We start from the raw sequence: 22971 nt of genomic DNA, 5'->3' as shown, positions 1-22971 counted from the left end.
CTGCATAATTATCTCTTAATATCATCAATATCTGTTCATAAATGGTTTGAGGAAAATCCCACTTCAAACCATATATATTTCTCTAAAGTCCTAAAAGAAGCTGGATATTTGGATCTACTCATTACTTCTATAAAGTGGTTGTTTGGGATATGTGCAAATGTTTTCTTATTTTCATGATCGCAACATACACTTTCTCCTATTCTTCAGTAACCCCATGTATTTTAAACCTCTAAGCACTACCAATGCTAGAAGGTAGAGTTCCATAAATAATGGACCATAGAAGTATAAAATATCATAAAAATGAGACCATGAGTCCCACCTGGCAACAAGGAAACTATATATTAAGGAAAATTCCAGATAGGCACTATAATCCTAGCTACTTGAGAGACTGAGATTAGGAGAATAGTCATTTGAGACTAACTAGGGCAGAAAAGTTCATTGAGACCCCTTCTCAACAAAGAGCTGGATGTGGTAGAACACTTGCCTAGGCAATGCCAGAGTAGGAAGTGAGACCCTATCTGAAAAATAATCAGCAAAAAACAGTGTTGGAGGTAACACTATGCCAGAACAACACCTGACTAGCAAGTACAAAGCACTGAGCTCAAACATAAGTGATATAAGCAAGGGAGGGAGGGAGAAGGAATGGAGGAAAGGGGGAAGGGAAGAAGGGAGGGAGGGGAGGGAAGTGGGGAGGAAGGGAAGGAAAAGAGAATGGAAGGGGAAAGGGAAGGGAGGGAGAAAGGGAAAGGGGGAAGAGAGGGGAGGGGAGGAAAAAAAGAAAGAAAAAAGAGGGGAGGGGAAGAAGAGGGGAGGAGAGGAAATATTTGATTTATATTTCCAGCTTTAAAATATACACTAGAAGATTGCTCTTACAGGAGCCCAAGCAGTCTCCACAAGAGCCTCATAGATTGAGGGACACAAACTGACCAGTTCCTCCTCTTCTAATACTTAAGTCCCTTTTCCATAAGAACCCAAGTATTAATAAGATCTTAAATTCCTAAATAATTAAGTATGGTGGTACACGCCTGCATTCCCAGCACTTAGGAAGCAGAGGTAAGAAAATTGTGAGTTCAAAGCCTCACTAGGATATACAATAAGACATTGTCTCAACGAAAGGGCTGAAGGTGTAGCTCAGTTAATATGGTATCCAACTAAAATACAAAAGGTCCTCAGTTTGACCTTCAGCACTATAAAAAGAAAGCCTCCAGCTAAAAGAATGAGCTTGTAGCTCAGTGGTAGAGCACTTACCTATCATACCCAAGACCCTGGGGTCAATTTCTGGCTTTTCAAAGAAATGAACGTTGTGCAATCCAAGCCATTTATATGCACAAATTGTACTGAAGTCTAATCAGAGCTAACAAATTCTTATTTTTCAATAAATTTCATCACCAAATAGAAGCCAAGCATTTCTTAGTCAACAAACTTTGATAAGGCATGACCCCCACAGTGAAGACCCACTTCTCTTGCCAGGGTCACAGATGGTGGTAGAGATTTCTGATTGAACTCTTAAGTAGTATCTGATTGCTTCTTGTAAGCCAAGTCACCCACACATTCCCAGTAAATGAGAAACCAGGATGGCTCATGACTAATCCAGTCCATGTTCACACATAACTGTGATTTCATGCATTTGGTTTCTTTTTAATTTTAGGGATGCTGTGATCTAGCCATGACCATAGAAACCTTAAACGCAATTAAATAACCTGTATTTGAATTTAAATTGAGCTATATACAATACAGATAAATTTAAAGTGTAAAGGCCCTCAAGACACTAAATGAATAATAATTTCTCTCAAGTGAAATATTAAATATGTGCATGAGTACATGTACACCAAAAGATAGGTATAAATTAGAGAATAATATAGATGAAATGTCATGTATTAATTCACTGCAAACTTTCATTCTCTCCTAAACTGTTCAACCATAATTACTTAACACATTACCTCAAATCCCCCACTGCAAGACTGGTATATGCACTGCCAATATCTAGTCTACAGCTAGAAGCAATGGTGTGCCACTTAAAAAATAAAATATAAATATTAGTACCATTAAGATGCTCAAATTATATTAGTATACATTAGAATATCTTCAAACTGACATAGGCATAAAAGTTCCTGCTAAAATCTATAAGGGGGAAAAGTATGAATTTTCATAATTCAGTTATTAGAAATCAATACAAAATAGACACTCAAAATATCTAGCTGTGCTTTCTTAGTTCCATGTATGTAAATATTTGATCTAGGTTGTATTTTTTGTGTGCTGGTTCTGGGGCTTGAATTCAGGGAATTGCCATTGCCTCTGAGCTTTTGTGTTCAAGGCTACCACTCTACCACTTGAGCTACAGCTCCCACTTCCAGCTCTTGGTGTTTAATTGGAGATAAGAATCTCACATACTTTGCTGCCTGGGCTGGCTTTGAACCATAATCCTCAGATCCCAGCCCCTGAATAGCTAGTATTACAGGCATGAACCACTAGCCCCCTACTATTCATCTAGGTATTATTAGTTCAGGATTCAACCTAGCAATGAGGATATCCTTTTAGTCTACAAAATGAGTAACACCTAAAATAATTTAAACTGGGCACTGGTGGCTTATGCCTGCAATCCTAGCTACTCAGGATGCTGAGTTCTGAGAATTGCTAATCAAAGCCAGCCCAGACAGGAAAGTCTGTGAGACTCTTATCTCCAATTATCCTTCAAGTGGTAAAGCACTAGCCTTGAGCAAAATGTTCAGGGACCAAGCCCAGGCCCTGAGTCCAAACCTCAAAACAGCCACAAAAACTAAACAGTAAAATAAAATAAAATAAATATTTTAAGATGAATTATCTCCCCTACTAGATTGTAAGATGTATATAAGAAGCGATGTTGTGGAGTTTGGGGGAAAAGGAGGGAGAACTTTGTTTTGTTAATCTCTATTACTTTCAGTGACTAGAGGTGCTATTTGGCTCATAATATGCACACAATAAATATTTGTTGAATGAATGAGCTGGCATCATTAATACCATGTATCATTCAGCTACACCCAAAAGCTTATCATCCAGAACTTCTCCACCTTTGACTTAATTCCATACTTCTTTCTGATTTTAACCTCTTATCCCTCTGGACATTTTACCTGGTGATCTTCCCAGGGCCTTACCTTATTCACAGAACTCATGCAAGGCAGTGTTCCATCTACCCTCTACGTCCACCTTGCTAGGTACTTCCTGCCTCCATTTCCTTCCATAATCAGTGTAGATTCTATCATTTCAACTACACTTGTGTCAATATCCTCATTAACCCATAATTTCATTACAATTGCCTGATTTAAAAAATAACCTTAGAGTTCCGGGAAGATGGCGGAGGATAAGCTGGAATCTGAACAAGCTCTCGCATAGAAAGCAGCTTTAGAGTTCCAGTGAACAGTCCTAAGCCAGAGAATCACACAAAGTGTGCCATCACAGGACAGAGAGTTAGACAAGAGAGGGGAAGCCAAGGCAAAAAGAAGCACCTGAGTGCTCGCCAGCAGCCGCCATGGCGGCGGCGGCGGCAGGGTCGCAAGCGGCAGAGACCACAGCCGGGGGCCATACCTGAGCGCTCACACAGAGAGTCCGGGACGAAGGAGCCAGACGCAGCGGGCGAGCGGATTCTACTCAACACCAGCAAGAACCAACAAAGAGCGGACATCTTCACCCTGCAGCTTGCAGACCAGAGACGACCCAGGATCCAAGACTCGGCACCAGAGACGACCCAGGATCCAAGACTCGGCGTGAGTACAAGCCCGACATCCTCACTCCTCAGGGAGCAGAGGAAGGAAGGCCACCCCTCCCCCCCCAGCACCGGTGATCTCCATCTTGGATACCGACAAAGCTCGGAGGAGCTGCTAGCTCCAGCTCAGGCCTTGGAATAAAATGAGTCATTTAGCAGGTCACAAGAACTTAACGCCGAAGTGACCTGCCAGACTCAGCTCCATCCAGGGAAAAGTCACCCAGCTCAGGCGCCAGCCATCGGAGTGCCTAGCCTCACTGGGTAACCAGAGCCAGAGGCTGCCCCTCCCTCTAGCAGCCACCACAATCAATTGAAAAACAGAAACCCTGAGAATGGCTCCAGGCTGGGCGCTGTGAGCTTTATCACAAAATAGCCCCAGGGAAAAGCTACTGTTTGTTGAAAGGCCTCAACTCTACCCAGAACCTAGCCTCATCACCACATACCCCTCTTTTGTGACTCTCAAAGCAGACCACCCTCCCAGAAAACTAACCTGGGAGGGGGATCTCAAAATCTTGGGTAAAGCAGAGCATTTTTCTGCCTCTTCCAACCAACCGACTTAAGAAACCAATCAAGCCACAGGACCTCAAGCTGACCAGAGACTCCAACAAGAGACTGGTTGCAGACAAAAGGGAGATACAGGATTCTTCCCACTCCTCCCCCCCCAAAAAAAAAAAATCAAAAGACTTTTTTTTTCTTTTTTTTTTCTTCTTCTTCTTCTTTTCTTTTTTTTGCTTGTTTTTTGTTTTTTGTTACCTTATATATATATATATATATGTATATAAATTTTTTCCCTTCTAAAACTTTTATTAATCTTTAATTTTTGCCTCTTCTGAAAAAATAATTGTTTTCCAGTAACTTTTTTTTCTCATCTTATAATTGTTATTTCAGAATTACGTGAATGAGAGCTTTCCTTTATTTTCCTGTCTTCTTTCTCTTTTTCTTTCTTTCTTAATTATCTTTTTGTTTTTTATCTAGCTCTACTGAACTTCTGATCTTTACTTCTCCCTTAAAGCTTTTCACATCTCCTCTATGTCCCTCCCCTTCTCTGAACATATTCACATTCCTCTCTAAATAGACGGTCTTTTAACCTCTATAATAACATTAATTTTTACGTTTCTATTCTTTTTCTGGTCTCTCTTTATTCCCCTTTCCGTCTCTTCTTTTTCTCTCTCTCTCTACTTGCATCCTACCCAACCCATTTCCTGCACTGTGATTAGGACATAGTTAACTCTCCCTGTGCCTCCCCACACCAATCTATTCCTATTTTTTACCCACATCTCTCCCTAATCCTAATAATTTCTGGTTTTCCAAATTCTTTTCTGCGGTTCGAAGTCCTTTAACATATAGTCGTTTGATGTTGAATAGATGTATCTGTTGAACTAGATTGTATCTGTAGACTATTGACTGTACAAATGCAAACTTTGGTTGATGGTTGCCTTAAGATAGTGTTCTAGCACAAAACTGGTGCAATCTTTATCTCAAATGGGCCTAGTAAGCCGGAAAAACACAAGAAAAATGGAAAATTCGGGTATCTCAATTCCCAACCTTGATAATCAGGGATTAGAACAGATAAAGAATAATCCAGAGGAGAGTTCCCAAATAGCTCTACAAACACTAATAGCAAACATGATAAATGAGAAGTTTGACAATGTACAAAGGACTCTGTATGAGCGTGATAGGGAGAGAGAGGAGGCATCCCAGAAGTTTATACAGGAATATCATAAGCGTGAGGAAGCTTCTCAAAAACTGATACAGGATTTGCGTGAACAACTTGAGAATACTCAAAGAGAAAGGGAGGAATGGCGTGAGCAGGCAGAGAACACTCAAAGAGAACTGCAGGAATCCCACAGAAGGGAGGAAACTAATCAAAGAGTAATTCACGAATTAAGAGACCAGGTAGAGAATACACAAAGATCACTAAAGACATTCATGGAATCCATTAACAAAGAGCTGAAGGAAGTCAGGGAGACCACAAAGGGAATGCTGAATGGAACCCAACAGAAGGAATGGGAGTCCAAAGAAACCATAACCAATCAACTAAGTGATTTGAGAACAAACACTGAACACCAAATTAAGGAAGTAAAGAAATTCATACAAGACCTAAAACAGAGCTTCAACAAAGAACTTGAAGCCATCAAAGCTGACCAATTAGAAGGAAAAGAGATAAAAAACAAAGTAGAGAGTCTTGACAGCAGGTTAGACCATGCAGAAGATCGAATCTCAGGGATTGAAGACAGCCTAGATATTATAGAGAAAGAACATACAACCATCCAAGACAAGTCCAAGAAATATGATAGGTCTATCCAACACCTGGAAGACACCATCAGAAGGCCCAATCTAAGGATAATGGGTGTAGAGGAGCACCTAGAAACAGAAGTTAATGGTCTAGGAAATTTGTTTAACAGGATCCTAGCAGAGAACTTCCCAAACATACAAAAAGATAGGCCTATTCAGATACAAGAAGCTTTTAGAACCCCAAATAGACCAGACCAGAATAGGACATCCCACCGTCACATTATAATCCACACAGGATCAACCCAGACCAAGGAAAAGATCCTTAAAGCTGTCAAGGAGAAAAGGTTAATCACCTATAAAGGGAAACCAATTAGAATTACCTCAGATTTCTCAGCAGAGACAATCAAAGCAAGAAGAGCCTGGAATGACGTATGCCATGCCCTAAAAACAAACAACTATCAACCAAGAATACTGTACCCAGCTAAACTCTCCTTCATAACTGAAGGCCAAATAAAAACCTTCCATAGCAAAGAAAAATTGAAACAATACATCTCCACCAAACCAGCCCTGCAAAAGATTCTTAAAGATGTCCTACACATAGAAAACCAACAAGAACGCAACAAAGGCCAAGAAACTGCACACAAACTGAGAATCCAAGAACCTTAGGAAGAACCCAGTTTTCACAGCCCCCAAGAAGGTGGATAACATGGCAGGAACTCCCAAATACCTCTCAGTCCTATCTCTTAACGTTAACGGACTGAACTCTCCAATTAAGCGACATAGACTGTCTAGTTGGATTAAAAAACAAGACCCTTCTATCTGCTGCCTGCAGGAGTCACATCTTGCCCGTAAAAACAAACATATTTTCAAGGTTAAAGGCTGGAACAAAATCTACCAAGCAAACGGCCCTCATAAACAGGCGGGAGTTGCAATCCTAATATCAGATAAAATAGACTTCAAATTAAAATTCGTGAGAAGAGATAAAGAAGGTCGCTACATACTAATTAAAGGATCTCTCCTTCAGGAGGATATTACAATTCTAAATATCTATTCGCCAAACAATGGAGCACCCAAATTTATCAAAGAAACACTACTTTCCCTCAAATCCCAGATAGATCCAAAGACATTAATCGTTGGGGATTTTAACACACCACTCTCCCCACTAGATAGATCAACTCGGCAAAAACTCAACAGAGAAACCGCAGATCTAAACAGCTGCATAGATCAACTAGACTTAACAGACATTTACCGAACATTTCACCCAGCAGCATCAGAATACACGTTCTTCTCAGCAGCACATGGAACGTTTTCTAAAATAGACCACATTTTAGGCCACAAAGCAAACTTGTCTAAATTCAGAAACATTGAAGTTATACCTTGCATTCTCTCTGACAACAAGGGAATAAAATTAGAACTCAACACCAAAAGCCACCAAAGAAAGTCCGGTATCACATGGAGGCTGAACAACACACTGCTGAATCATGAGTGGGTCATGGAAGAGATTAGAAAGGAAATTCAAATGTTCATGCTATTCAACAAAAATGAACACACAAATTACCAGCTCCTCTGGGACACAGCAAAGGCAGTACTCAGAGGCAAGTTTATAGCTCTGAGCTCCTACATCAACAAATTGGAGAGATCGGAAACTAACAATTTAATGACACATCTAAACCTCCTTGAAAAAGAGCAGCAAGATAAACCCCAATCCAGTAGACGGAAAGAAATAATCAAAATTAAATCAGAATTAAATGAATTAGAATCCAAAAAAACTATAGAAAGAATAAAAAAAACAGAGTTGGTTCTTCGAAAAACTTAACAAAATTGACAGACCCTTAGCAAACCTTATCAGAAAAAGGAGAGAGCACACCCAAATTAATAAACTCAGAGATGAGAATGGAAACATCACCACGGAAACAACCAAGATTCAGAACATTATAAGGGAATACTTCTCAAAAGTTTATGCTAATAAGTTTGAGAACTTGACAGAAATGGACCTTTTCCTAGCAAATATTGACATGCCAAAACTAAACCAAGATGAGTTAAACCAGCTTAACAGGCCCATATCAAGCATTGAAATAGAAACAGCAATAAGAGACCTCCCAGCTAAGAAAAGTCCAGGACCAGATGGTTTTACAGCGGAATTTTACAAGGCCTTCAAAGCAGAGCTCACACCAATACTCCTCCAACTCTTCAATGAAATTGAAAGAGAAAGCTCACTACCGAACACATTCTATGAAGCCATCCTAACCCTCATCCCAAAACCAGGCAGGGACTCATCAAAGAAAGAGAACTATAGACCCATTTCTTTGATGAACATTGATGCAAAACTTCTCAACAAAATTTTGGCCAATCGACTTCAACAATTCATCCAAAAAATCATACACCATGATCAAACAGGATTCATTTCAGGGATGCAAAGCTGGTTCAATACAGGCAAATCAATTAATATTATTCATCACATCAACAGGAGCAAGAATAAGAACCACATGGTTATCTCAATAGATGCAGAAAAAGCATTTGACAAGATCCAACACCCCTTTATGATGAAGGTTCTGGAAAAATTAGGAATCCATGGAACATTCCTCAATACAATAAAGGCTGTATATGACAAACCTACAGCCAGCATTATACTCAATGGTGAAAAACTAAAGCCATTTCCTCTTAACTCAGGAACAAGACAAGGATGCCCACTCTCTCCACTTCTCTTCAATCTAGTATTAGAATGCCTAGCTACAGTAATAAGGCAAGATGCAGACATAAAGGGGATCCAAATAGGGAAAGAAGAAATAAAACTTTCCCTCTTTGCAGATGACATGATCTTGTATTTAAAGAATCCCATAGACTCCACTCCCAAATTACTCAAGCTGATTCAAAACTTTGGCAAAGTAGCAGGTTATAAAATTAACCCCCCAAAATCAATGGCTTTTCTATATGCCAACAATGAGAAAAGTGTGGCTGAAATTAGGAAAGCAACTCCATTTGCAATAGCCCCACAAAAAATAAAATACCTAGGAATTAACTTAACCAAAGAAGTGAAGGACCTCTATGATGAAAACTTTAAAATCTTGAAAAAGGAAATCAACACAGAACTTAAAAAATGGCAAAACCTCCCATGCTCCTGGATTGGCAAGATCAACATCGTGAAAATGGCAATACTTCCCAAGGCTATCTACAAATTCAACGCGATACCTATCAAAATTCCACCCTCATTCTTCAAGGAAATAGAGGAGGCAATCCAAAAATTCATATGGAACAATAAAAGACCCCGAATAGCAAAAACGCTCCTCAACGGAAAGAACACTGCTGGAGGAATATCAATACCAAATTTCAAACTCTACTATAAAGCCATAGTAATCAAAACAGCTTGGTATTGGCATAAGAACAGACCTCAGGACCAATGGAATAGAATTGAAAACCCAGAAATGAACCTACAGACCTATAGCCATCTAATCTTCGATAAGGAAGCTAAAACAATAGAATGGAAGAAAGACAGCCTCTTCAGTAAATGGTGCTGGCAAAATTGGTTAACTACATGTAGAAAACTAAAGCTAGATCCTTATATATCACCCTGCACCAGAATCAACTCCAAATGGATCAAAGACCTTGAACTCAAAGCAGACACTCTGAAAACATTACAGGATGGAATAGGAGAAAACCTAGGTCTCCTTGGCTCAGGTCGAAATTTTCTGAATAGAGACCCGGAAGCACAACAAATCAAAGAAAGGTTGGACAAATGGGATTGCATAAGATTGCAGAGCTTCTGCAGGGCAAATGACATAGCTGGCAAGATTAATAGTAAGCCCACCAATTGGGAGAAGATCTTTACTAGCCATACAACGGACAAGGTTCTCATATCTAAAATATACTTGGAACTCAAAAAATTAAACCACCCAACAACAAATCCTCAAAGAAACAACTGCCCAATAAATAAGTGGGCGAAAGACTTAAAGAGAAGCTTCTCTGAAGAAGAAAGAAGGATGGCCAATAGACACATGAAGAAATGTTCAACATCCCTAGCCATAAAAGAAATGCAAATCAAAACAACATTGAGATATCACCTCACTCCAGTTAGAACAGCAAAAATCAAGAACTCTAATAACAACAGATGCTGGAGGGGATGTGGACAAAAAGGAACCTTACTTCATCGTTGGTGGGAATGTAAACTTGTTCAACCACTTTGGAAAGCAGTATGGAGGTTCCTCAAAAGACTTCACATAGATCTCCCCTATGATCCAGCAATCCCACTTTTGGGCATTTACCCAAATGTTTACAAACAAGACCACACTAAAGCTACCAGCACAACTATGTTTATTGCAGCATTATTTACCATAGCTAAGATATGGAACCAACCCAGATGCCCCTCAGTAGATGAATGGATCAAGAAAATGTGGTATATATACACAATGGAATTCTATGCCTCCATCAGAAAGAATGACATTTCCCCATTTGTTAGGAAATGGAAAGGTTTGGAAAAAATTATATTAAGTGAAGTAAGCCAGGCCCAAAGAAGCATAGGTCCCATGGTTTCCCTTATTTGCAATATCTAGTATAGGTATGAGTCAAGCAGAAAAGGCCAGATAATGTGATGTTAGGAAAATGAACCCTTAAATATGTATTTTAATGTTTTCATTTCTTTCATGCATGTGTTTCTAATGCATTTATAAGATTATTTCTTTGTTGCTTTGTATGTCCCTCCCCCACAGTGTAACCCCCGCTTTCACTATATTTGATGTCAGTATAACATGTGGAGGAGATGGGGACAAACAAGTCGTTTAAGGATTCAGGTGGACCTGTTGCAACAATGAGAAGTACAAAATGTCATGTCAAAACCAGCTTTACAATTTTGGTGTGGGGGGGAGGGGGGTATAATTGGGGGGATGGAGGGGGGTAAAATTGGGTGGGGGGAGGGGGGAGGCGGGGAAGGGAAATGAAGGGTAAACAAAGGAGGAGGCTGCAATGCTTGGTAAGAAATGTATGCATTATCCTGCCCATGTAATTGTAGCCCCTCTGTACAGTATGTTCTCAAATAAAATAAAATACAATTAAAAAAAAATAATAACCTTACTGTGCCCTGTGGTTTTTTGTGCCAACCTGGGGACTCCTGGGATCTAGTGAAGAAAATAATCATTCTGGTAGATTATTATCCACATGAATTCATGGTCACTAAGTTCAACTCTATATTGCCTGGCACCACAGCTATGTTTCCCTGGTCTTGCTTGTCTCTTATTCTCCAAACATTCCTCAAACCCATCCTTGTGGTATCTTAACTCATACTCTATGAGGCTGGTCTTACTTCCTAAATTATAAAGAAATAATTCATACTTTACATTCCTGCTGCCAATCTAGAAACTTATTTTCATCTTTAATCACTCACAATAATACTCCAGCTCATTCTGGATCCTCTCCCATCTGGCATAGGGACTGTACCCTATTAGGATTTTTAAATCAATTATTCCATCCCTTTAAAGAAAGTCTCTCTAAATAAAAAATAAAATCACTGTACCTCAACCCATCCCCTGATATTACCCTCTGATGTTCAGTGCTACATTTCTCTAAAGAATTATTTACACTCATGGCCTCCAAATCCTCATCTCCCCAATTATTTCTCAGCCCACCAATGTAGCTTCCCACATCATATTCCCCACATCTAAGGGAAGAAAGATGAGTAGTTGTTTCAGACAGGAAATATATATTGCAAAGTAAGTATCCAAGAGATGGAAAGAATAAACAGATGATTGTGTTTTGAATGGTGGTACTCAGGGCCTCATACCTGATAAGCAAGTGATCTACCACTTGAGCCACACCCCTAGCTCTTTGTCCTTTATTTTTTAGAAAGGGTCTTGTGGTGTTTTCCCAAAATCCTTCTACCTGTGCCACCCGTGTAGCTGGTATGACAGGTATACAGACCATGCCCAACTTATTTGAGATGAGGCTTCCCTAAGTTTTTGGTCCAACTGGCCTGGAAGCACAAGTCACAGGATCTCGACTTCTGGAGAAACTGGAGTTAAAATATCTAACATATGTCAAGAAGAAAATGCTCTCAAGCATGGGTGGCTCACACCTGTAAACTTAGCTACTCAGGAGGCTGAGATCTGAGGATCATGGTTCAAAGCTGGCTGGAGCTGAAAATTCCCTGTGAGATTCTTATCTCCATTTAGCTATTCAAAAACCAGAAATGGCACTGTGGCTCAAGTGGTAGAATGCTAGCCTTAGGAGCACAAAATGCCTCAGGGACAGAGGCCAGGCCCTGAGTTCAAGCCCCAAAACCAACAATCAATCAATCAATCAATCAATCAATCAATCAATAAAATGCTTTACCCTTACTGGCCATAAAAGTTTTTTTAAAATGTTTTCTTTAATTTAGCAATTTTTTAATTTTAATTTTAATTTTTTGTCAGTCATGGGGCCTGAACTCTGGGCCCCTCAGCTCTTCAGCTCAAGGATCATGCTCTACCACTTATGCCTCAGTGCCACTTCTGGCTTTTTGTGCTTATGTGGTGCTGAATAACCAAACCCAGGGCCTCACGCATTCAAGGCAAGCACTCTACCACTGAGCCACCTTCCCAGCCCAATTTAGCAATTTTTTAAAGACAATATTCAGGATTTTTTTTAAAAAAAGAGAATGCCAAAAGTACTATAAAACATTTCCAGCCAATGTAAATTGGTAAAGCCTGTTAAAAAGTGATGTGACCAAACTTTACAGAACTGACCACATTGGCCTTAACTATATAATAAATTATCTAACACATGCCTACTCTGCTGAAATGAGCCCCATGGGGGAAAAAGGAAATATATATCTTATTCTCCACTACATCTCAAGTGTATTTATTCATGGAGGGATCTGGTATAGGGTCTAAGAATATTTTAGGCCTTTAGTTGGAACATTGTAATCTGTCAGCAGACCAATACATTCTTTCTGATAAGTTGCTATCAATAGCTGAAAGACACTCATACTAAAGCAATTCTGATGACTGAGTTGACAGAGCTGTGAACAAGAAACAGTGTTGATAAACTTGGTAAATATCCATGCCTTAAAAATAACTCAAGTTCAAGATAGGTTTAGATAGTCAGAGATATGAAAGTCATAATGATCCATTATTTCAACTCTTCTACCACAATATTTTCCTGTCTATTGCATCCTCTTATTCCTATCACAACCATCTAAACAAATCCTCAAACTGTTTCTACACCTGGGCTGGTGGCATTGCCAGAGAGAATGAATAAATGGTCTCTGACTTGTATCAGAGACAAACTCAAGCTATTAAGACCTTTGGTTTGCTTTTCACAGTGTTATGGAGAGATGATTAAACAAAAATTGTATGCATTTGCAATGAACATTTCTTTGATATACATATGTATATCATACATATCATTCTTTTTTCCTTATCCTTCTCAAATACCATTCCAGCCCTACACCACTCTCATCAGGGTAGATAACCCTAAAAAAATCCCCTCCATAACTCCATCCTTCTCCACAGCTTCAGCAGTCTTCCCATCTCTTTCTCAGTGTGGATGCTACTTCTCTTTCTCTTGGGCAGTCTTTTTTCCCCTTCAACTCCCACCCTACAACCCAACCAGCTTCCTCAGGGACCATTTATGATAAATCTCTATGCCATTTACACATAAATGGACTCATCTCCTATACTTAAAAGCAAAATAAAATTAAAAGCTTATTAGCGTCCCCATGTGCCCTGCCTCCTTTCCATCATAGCCAAGTATATGTGTGCCATATTCTTTCTCAGACCTTTCAAGTCTCACTCCCCAACCCTCTTTTATCTGTCTTCTCTCCTCTAAACTGATGTCGTCATTGACCTCCTAATTGCCAAATCTAATGAACATGTTTTAAAAATGTTTTATAGTGCATTTTATCTGATTACAAGAGGGTTAAACATCATGAGCAAAATTATGACATATGACAGACCAGATCTAGAGGAAAAGAACTTGTAGTATAGAACATGCAATTGGTAAATGTCTCTCATAAATACAGCATTCTTACAAGCAAATTAATTAACCCAAAAGAAAACAAAATATGCAAAGGATATGAAATAAGTCTCAGGAAAATCACAAATAACTAACACACATGAAAAGATGTTCAACCTCAGGAGTGAGCAGAGAAATTCCAAGTTAAAATAATCCAATACTGGGGCTGGGAAGGTGGCTCAGCGGTAGAATGCTTGCCTTGCATGCATGAAGCCCTGGGTTCGATTCCTTGGTACCATCTAAGCAGAAAAAGTCAGAAGTGGCATTGTGGCTCAAGTGGTAGATCTCTAGCCTTGAGCTGAAGCACTGAGGGACAGTGCCCAGGCACAGAGTTCAGACCTCACGATTGACAAAATAATAAAATAATAATAATAATAGTTCAATACTACTTCACATCTATTAGGTTGGCAAAAATAAAAAAAGATTATGCTGATCTGGAGTATAGCTCAATGGTAGTGTCTGTCTAGCATACATAAGGCACCAGCACTGCAAAATAAATAAGAAAAGCATCCTCAGCAAAAGCATCCTCAAGCCAGGTGTCAGTGGTTCACACCTGTAATCCTAGCTACTCAGGAGGCTGAGATCTGAGGATCAGGGTTCAAAGCCAACCTGGGCAGGAAAGTCCATTAGACTCATCTTCAATTAACCACCAGAAAACTGGAAGTCGTGTTGTGGCTCAAGTGGTAGACTGCTCACCTTGAGTTGAAGAGCTCAGAGACAGTGCCTAGGCCCAGAGTTCAAGCCCCACGACCACTCAGCAAAAGCACTCTCAAATGTGAAAGTGTAAATCCTCTTGGAAGTCATTTTCTTTCTTAAATTTTCTGGGTTATTTTATTACATTTTAGTGAGTTACACTGTACCAATTTCATATGTGTGTGTGTGTGTGTGTGTGTGTGTGTGTGTGTGTGTGTGTGTGTGTGTGTAATGTACTTTGATCATATTACTTCCCATTGCCCTCTTATTCCCCCTCCCAACTTCCACTAGTCCCCTTCCTCTTCTCAAATAGTCTTGTTCTACTTTTATATACTTCTTTTTAGAAACCTAGATTACATGAAAGAAAACATACAATACTTGTCTTTCTGAGTATGCATATGCTTAATAGGATGATCTCCAGTCCTATCCATTTTGCTGCAAATGACATAATTTTGTTCTTTTTATAGTATATAAACAATATTTTCTTTATCCATTCACTGGTTGATGGACACCCAGTTATGGTGGATGGTGTTGCTGTAAATACAGGTGTGCACATATCTCTGGTGTATAATGACTTAGATTTCTTCAATTATACACTCAAGTGGTACAGCAGAATCACAAAAGCATTTTTAATTTTAATTTTTGGAAGAACCTCCATATTGACTTTTATAATGGTAGATGAGTTTATTTTTAGCACTTGAATATTTTTATCATTCAAATTAGCCTGTAGGCCCACTCTTCATTTCTCATTTTTAAATTTTTTATTGTAAAAGTGATGTACAAAGAGGTTACAGTTATATAAGTCAGGTATTGAGTACATTTCTTTTTGAACAGTGTTGCCCCCTCCCTCATTTTCTCCCAGTTTTTTCCTCCCCACCCTCTTCCCCCAAGTTGTATAGTTAATTTCTAACATAGTGTCTAGTGAGTATCACAGATTTATAAGGACTTCTTTTTCCCCATATCCTCTCCAGCAAATATTGTTTGTTTTCTTGGTGACATTTTTCATTAGGATGCCATATATATAATTTTTTGTGCCATTCTTGCAGCTTGAACTCAGGGACTCGGAACTATCCCTGAGATTTTTTTTAGTCAAGGCTAGTACTCTACTTCCAGAATTTTGGTGCTTAATTGGAGATAAGACTCTCATGGACTTTCCTACCTGGGTTAGCTTTGGGTCCTTACATTATCAGCTTCCTGAGTAGCAAGGATTACAAGTGTGAGCCCCCAGTACCTGGCCATTTATTTTTAAGTGACAATAGTTGTATTTATGGGTTATAATATAATGTTTTCATCTGTATGTATACTGTAGAACAATTTAACCTAGCTAATCAACATAGCCATCACCTCACCAACTCTATTTTTTTTTCAGTCATGGGGCTTGAACTCTGGGCCTGGGCACTGTCCCTGAGCTCTTTAGCTCAAGGGGAGCGCTGTACCACTTGAGCCACAGTGCCATTTCCAGTTTTCTGGTGGTTAATTGGTGATTAATCTCATGGACTTTCCTGCCTGGGCTGGCTTTGAACCGTGATCCTCAGATCTCAGCCCTCTGAGAAGCTAGGATTACAGGTGTGAGCGACCAGCGCCTGGAGACCAACTCTATTTTTGTTATTGTGAGAATGCTAAAAAAAATCCAGTCTTAGCAATTTTACAGTATATATTAACTGTGGTGATCATGTAGTACAGTGGTTCACTAAAACGTTATTTCTTTAGTCTGACACTATTTATCCTTTGACCAACATCTCCCTGATCAACAATTCTCTTATTAGAAAGCTATCCCACAAAATTACTTCTCTCTCTCTCTCTCTCTCTCTCTCTCTCTCTCTCTCTCTCTCTCTCTCTCTCTCTCTCTCTCTCTCTCTCTCTCTCTCTCTCTCTCTCTCTCTCTCTCTCTCTCTCTCTCTCTCTCTCTCTCTCTCTCTCTCTCTGTGTATGTGTGTGTGTGTGTGAAGGATGTTTACTGCAGCTTTATGGTGGCAGGCAGAGGAGATGGAAATATGTGACTGAATACATGATACAGTTTGAAAGTCATGTCAGTGGGATTTCCTCAAGAATTGAACATGGTGAAAGGGGAGAAGAAAAATAAATAAGCCAAAGATTATCTTAAATTCTTAGTTTGAGTAACCAAATAGATTAGGGAAGATAAGAAGGGTTTAAGGGACAAGGGTAATCAGAAATCATATTTTAGTCATACTATGTTGGAGCTATCTATTTGGTAGAAAAAGCAAAGGTTGTCACATAGGTTACTAAACATATGAGACTGCAGCTTAAATGAAAGGTTTAGGTCAGACAGAAATTTGAGAGTGATCAGTATGTCTGGATAGATGTTAATTGGATAAGAACCTCTAGGAAGATTTTGGATGGAGGAAAGTGCACATACTGAGCTCTAGATCACTCCAATATTCAATGTCTGGAGAGATAAACAGAAAAGTCTAGGCATATTTTTGCAAAAACTTAAGTTTCAAAGAAGATTGAAGGGTATTTTTAAAAGGTACAAAATACAAGAAAGAACAGTAATATGTTGGAATGAATTTAAGTGCACAGTGTACGGATATGGAAATATCACAAAGAAATTTGCTCATATTACAAAGGTATGTTGACTAAAAATTCAAGGGTATAAAAATAATTAAGTGATTAATTAAAATAAGAAGTTGCCATATATTAAACAGTAAAAATCACATAGTTACCAATTTTTCCAGGGCCATCTTCCTCCAAGATTGTCTTTAAAAGAATCCTAGCCCTTTTCTCTCTCAAAGACACATTTAAGCAAAATAACACTGTTTTACTTTGACTCATAGTGGTTTCCTTACTCTTCATAACCCTAGTAAGTAACTCAGGCAAGTACTATGCATACATAGCACTCAGCTATGGCTTTTCTATAAAGCTCAAAATCGAAATACCCTCCTCTTCACACCTAGAAGGCTAATGGTGATTGAGGCCTGATTTTGTGGCATCTTCTATTCTTTTGAGCTGGTTCTCCAACCTCTTTGCTCATGCATAGCCTCCTGCCACCACTGTAGCCTCCCTAAGAAGCTGCATCATAAAGAAGCATAGTATTTTTACATTTTCACTTTTAAAATTTAAAAGGTTCCACTCAGATAATTGTATAGGAGAGAGAGAGAGAGAGAGAGAGAGAGAGAGAGAGAGAGAGAGAGAGAGAGAGAGAGAGAGAGAGAGAGAGAGAGAGAGAGAGAGCATGTCAAAGTAGGTCAATTATCATCAGACATGCAATCTCAATGCAAAAGTCAGGAGAAGGAAAGCCAGGTGAGAACTGGGCCTGGGACAACCTTACACTGTAAGGTGACTGACTGGGTAGGCTTAGTTTTAGGCTCAGGAGAGTACAAAAAAAGGTGCCAATTCCTAGAATGGTCAAGCCATTCATTAATTCATTTAAAAAGCACCTCTGAGGTACCAGACACTGCTCTGGTTCCTGGGACCAGTCAGTGAATACAGCAGACAGCAGTCTCTATCCATATGGATTATGTTCTGGGACCAAGGAAAACAAACAATAAGCAAAAAAAAAATGCAAGTAGGTAGGACAGGGGCATAAAGAATGTTCAGGAAGGGAATGGCAAGTTTAAATATGGTGCTCAGGGAATGCTTTGCAATAAAAAATAACATTGAGCCGGGCGCTGGTGGCTCATGCCTGCAATCCTAGCTACTCAGGAGGAGGAGATCTGAGGATCACGGTTCAAAGCCAGCCCAGGCAGGAAAGTCCGTGAGACTCTTATCTCCAATAAACCACGTGAAAACCGGAAGTGACTCTGTTGCTCGAGCAGTAGAGTGTTTGACTTGAGCTGAAGAGCTGAGGGACAGCACCCAAGTCCAGAGTTCAAGCCCCACGACCAACAAAAATAATAATAATAATAACATTGATAGGTAAACTCTGAACTATTGGATTTCAAGTACCTCAAGGTGATGCCATCTGTACTTCAATCCCACCTCAATCCTTTGAAGGCATGATGTCACCAATGCCTAACACTAATATTTGTTAAGCTCTTACATTTAAGAGTAAGGAATCTAAGATCCAGTTTTTGCCTTTAGACAGGTTATAACTTTCCAAGTGAACAAACAACAAAGAATGGTGTTAAAGGTTTTATTGAGGTGTAGACAAAGTGCTTTAAGACCCAGGATAGTAATTCTGCATGAGGGAAAGAAGTGACGTTAGATCTAAATTATGAGAGATAAATAAGAAATAATGGTAGGAAGCTGGACACCAGTGGCTCACATCTATAATCCTAGCAACTCAGTTGGCTAAGATCTGAGGACTAAGGATCAAAGACAGCCTAGTATACAAATCCAAGAGACTCTTTTCTCTAATTAAGCAGTAAAAAGCCATAAGTAGAGGTGTGGCTCAAGTGGTAGAATGCCTGCCATAATCCCAAAAGCCAAATAAGAGGTCCTGGATTCAAGCCCTGGAACAGCGACAAAAACAGAATAAAGAATTAATGGTGGGGGAGCTGGTCCAGTGGCCCATGCCTGTAATTCTAGCTACTTGGGAAATGGAGCATATGAAGATCAAGGTTATGGGCAGCACAACAAGAAAGTTGACAAGACCCCTTCTCCACCCATACCTGGGTATATTGCTTGTGTCTATCACCTCAACCTTCATGGGAAGCTGAGATTGGAAGTTTCATGGTAGCAGGTCAGCTCCAGGAAGAAATGTTTATGAGATTCCATCTATATAGAAAGAATGCTGGACACAGTGGCTTCTACCTGTGATACTAGGGAAGATGGGAAGCCTAAAGTACGTGCATGGCAGCCCAGGTGCATGGCTGGGTGGGAAGCAAGACCCTATCCTAAAAATAGTAAAAACAGGTTTAGAGGCATGACTTACCACTGTGTTGCCAAGTCTAGCAAGCATGAGATCCTGAGTTCAAATCTCCAGTAGCCTCACAACCAAAAATAATAATAGTGGGGCAAGGGAAATAAGTGAGAAGTTTCCCAGAAGGAAAAAGAGAACAATTTAAGCCAAGTTCCAGGAGTGGGATTGGACAGCATATTTTCTTTTTTATTATCCTAGTCTAAGGTACCCCATCCATCCCATGATTAAAAAAACAAACACAATCCTCACCTTCAGGTTCTCTAGTACAGCTATTAGGAAATCCTTCCCGCCTACTATATACTCTTTTCGTCCTTTACCATTAGGTAAAGAAGTTGAGTCAGGTGCACATCCCTCAAATCAAACCATACCTCCCTAAAATCTAAGGGTACTCTATCCTAACTTCAAAACCATTACCACTGAGCTGACAGCCCAAGAGGTTTTACTCAGGGGTGTGTTCTCACAGTGACAAAGTGGCAATGTGGTAAGACATTATCACAGTAAGTTATCCAAAGTCTTCACAGTATAAGATGGAATTAAAGGCCAAAATTTGTGCTTCGGATTAGAAGTGATGGGTTTTTTGTTTGTTTGTTTTTTGTTTTTTTACTCCCGTGATCCTTATGCATGAGCTATTAATCTTCCTGCATCCAAGACAATAGATGTGCCATGGCAGGCTAGGACCAGATGTTCTGCCTCCCATCAAAGTGTGATTTGGAGCAAGGCACTTAAACATCTCACAATGTCCTTGTCATCATAACATGGTTATAGTTGTAGCACCTACTGCACAGTTTTTTCTTGAGTGCTTCGTGAGATAATTATGTAAGTAATTTATCACCATGCCTGGCTCAATTAATTCTAACAACCACTATTAGCAGTAGCTTGTGAGCAGAAATACTCAGAATATTGATCAGAAGGCTACAAAAATTCATTGGTCAATTACCCAAGAACAGGCTTCCAAATTCCATTTCCCCATCTGATCTGAAATTGTGTTGCCAGAAATGTTCATCTGCCATCCAAAGAAGGATCTCACAAACCAAATCAGTGAACTTTTCCTACTCAGGATATCTATAAGTGCTTGTGGAGGTATACACACAAACACACACACACACATACACACACACACACACTGTCACAAGAAAACTTCATCAGTCTCACTAGTCTCTAATTCTGCATCAAACAAACATTGTTCTCCCTGTAGTGGGAAAACCTTTAAGGTGATTAACCCTTTAATAGTCATAAATTTAGAAGTGATGGGGGATGGGGAGCTGGAAAAAGTAGAAAAGCAGCCAGTTAAAATTAGAAGTCCAAGACATACTGAAAACTAATTTCTGCCATAAATGTTTACAGGGTCTAGGTTCAACCCTGCTAAAAAGAGTATTATGGAATTCTAGGTCCTATTATCTTGAAGCAGAAAAGTACTAGGGTCAAAATGGTGGGCGAATGTGAAACATACCTGTTTTTGAAGCCAGTCAAATGTGCAACCAAGTGATTTAATCACTGTAGCCCTGTCTTATCCAATGTCACAGGCTAGATGAATACATTTTTCTACCACTTTACAAAACATTACAGGGGATCTAAGGGAGAGTATGCTCCTTCTGAGGGCTTTATGGAGAGCAAATCCCACAGCCTGCTTGAAGAGCAGCAAGATAAAGTAGTTCAGTTCCACCACACCCACCTGGTTCCCCCTGTTCCAAGCAGAAAGACAGACAACTGAGACAAGACTAGGGGCACAAGAGACCTCCAGCTTTTTTTTTTTCTACCTGTGGGTAATGAGTACAGGCCAAGGAAAGCAGGGACGCTGATGTTTGGAGTGCCAAGGCTCCGTGTGAAACAATACCGGGTAGAGACCCCGCTTGATGGCTGAGTGCTGCGAGAGGAACTCTTGAGAAGGTGAGTGGAAGTGTCTGCGACCTGGGCTCCACCCCTGCCCCCTGAGCCAGCGTGAAGAGGCGCTTAGGCTGGCGGGAAAAGTCAGGACATTCCGGGACAGGAATGGCAGTAATGAGACAGCTCCCAGAGGGACAACCGGTCCGTGCTCACTAAGGGAAAGCGAGGGAACTGGTCAAAAGAAGCCTGAAATTAATGAAAAGTGCCCAAGAAGGACGGCCCGAGGCAGACGCGAGTCAAAGCGTGAGAGGTTGCCGGGGTGCGGTCCGGGAGAGGCAAACTGGGAGGACGGAACAGGTCAGCTTAAGAGAAAAACAGACTGAGGCAAGGAAAAGAAGACCAGACGCCAGCAGGTCCCCAGGATGGGGGTGGGGGCGAGTCAGCTGCTAAAAGGGGCGGGGACCCAAAAAAATTAGGTCCCACAACGAGAGTGAGGGGACGGCAGTTGGCTGAGGACCTACCTGTCACCAGCAACAGGTAGCAGGAGAAGACTAGAAGTCCCAATGCAGGATTCGAGGGAGGGTCTCCAGCTTCTGAAGGACCGCAACCCCGCTTGGCCAGCCGGCGCTTTTCACCCTCTGGAGAGGCGGAAAAAGCTGCAACTTTCCCTGGAGCTGGGAGGAGCTGGACTCTTAAAGGGGCCGTACACCATTCTGGGATCCCTAGTAGGGGGCTACTAAGCATAAAGGAGAGTACTGGCAGCCCAAACTTTCGGGCTTCCTCAGTGAAGAGAGGAAGCTGGGGTGGGGATTGGGGTTTCTTAAGATTGTGAGTGCCAGCGTCCCGCACTGCTCCCGGCTGCCCTTCCCCTCCTCCCGCCCCCCCTTGCCTTCCTCAATGACTTCCAATTGTGCTCAAGCTCTTACTCCATAGAATCACCTACTTCTGTTCATTAAGTCAAAACTTGTCATATTGCCAAAAACTTCTAAGAAAATGAAAGAATCGTAACTGTGTTGCGAGAAGATATGTATCATTCTGGCTGTGACTTTTGACTTGGTGTGGCAAATTAAAATGTATAAAATAGAAATGTTTTAGACAAAGGACATAGTTTAAAAGACACTATTAATAAAAATATTCAACTCACTAGAAACCAAGGAAGATCAAAAATTAACACAGTAATGACATTCAGTACCAGTTTTGTGGGTTTTTAAAAACTAACAATGAAGAATAAGTAACCACCAAACACCATAGTTGCTACTGTCTGTTGGCTAAAAACCCTTTTAGAGTGAGGGAAAGGGTGGCGTTATCCAAAAAGAAATACACTCTTGGCCTGATTTATGTAATTGTAGCCCTTCTGTTTTAAACATTTTAATTTTTTTTTTTTTTTTTTGTCGGTCGTGGGGCTTGAACTCTGGGCCTGGGCGCTGTCCCTCAGCTCTTCAGCTCAAGGCTAGTGCTCTACCACTTGAGCTACAGCGCCACTTCCGGTTTTCTGGTGGTTTTATTGGAGATAGGAGTCTCACGGTCTTTCCTGCCCGTGCTGGCTTTGAACCTCGATCCTCAGATCTCAGCCTCCTGAGTAGCTAGGATTACAGGCTTGCGCCACCAGCGCCCGGCTTTAAACATTTTAATTTTTTTAAAGGAAACAAACCTTTTAGAAAGCATACATCAATACACT

At 40.3% G+C, this 22971-nt stretch overlaps 1 protein-coding gene across 1 annotated transcript in view; it reads right to left on the bottom strand.

The window, feature by feature from the left end:
- Nucleotides 1-21916, bottom strand: part of Sytl4 (synaptotagmin like 4) — a 73931-nt gene extending 52015 nt beyond the window's left edge. Inside the window, exon 1 of the mRNA XM_070040086.1 lies at nucleotides 21815-21916. The gene's annotated coding sequence lies outside the window, so the exon portion shown is untranslated. The remainder of the gene's footprint in view (nucleotides 1-21814) is intronic.
- Nucleotides 21917-22971: the final 1055 nt, after the last annotated feature.

Source organism: Dipodomys merriami, unplaced genomic scaffold (assembly GCF_024711535.1).
Source record: "Dipodomys merriami isolate MVZ:Mamm:240054 unplaced genomic scaffold, mDipMer1.0.p SCAF_3, whole genome shotgun sequence".
In the NCBI taxonomy this organism is placed as follows: Eukaryota; Metazoa; Chordata; class Mammalia; order Rodentia; family Heteromyidae; genus Dipodomys; species Dipodomys merriami.
The sequence above is the reverse complement of the archived record's forward strand: the minus strand, read 5'-3'. Positions and strand labels throughout refer to the sequence as shown.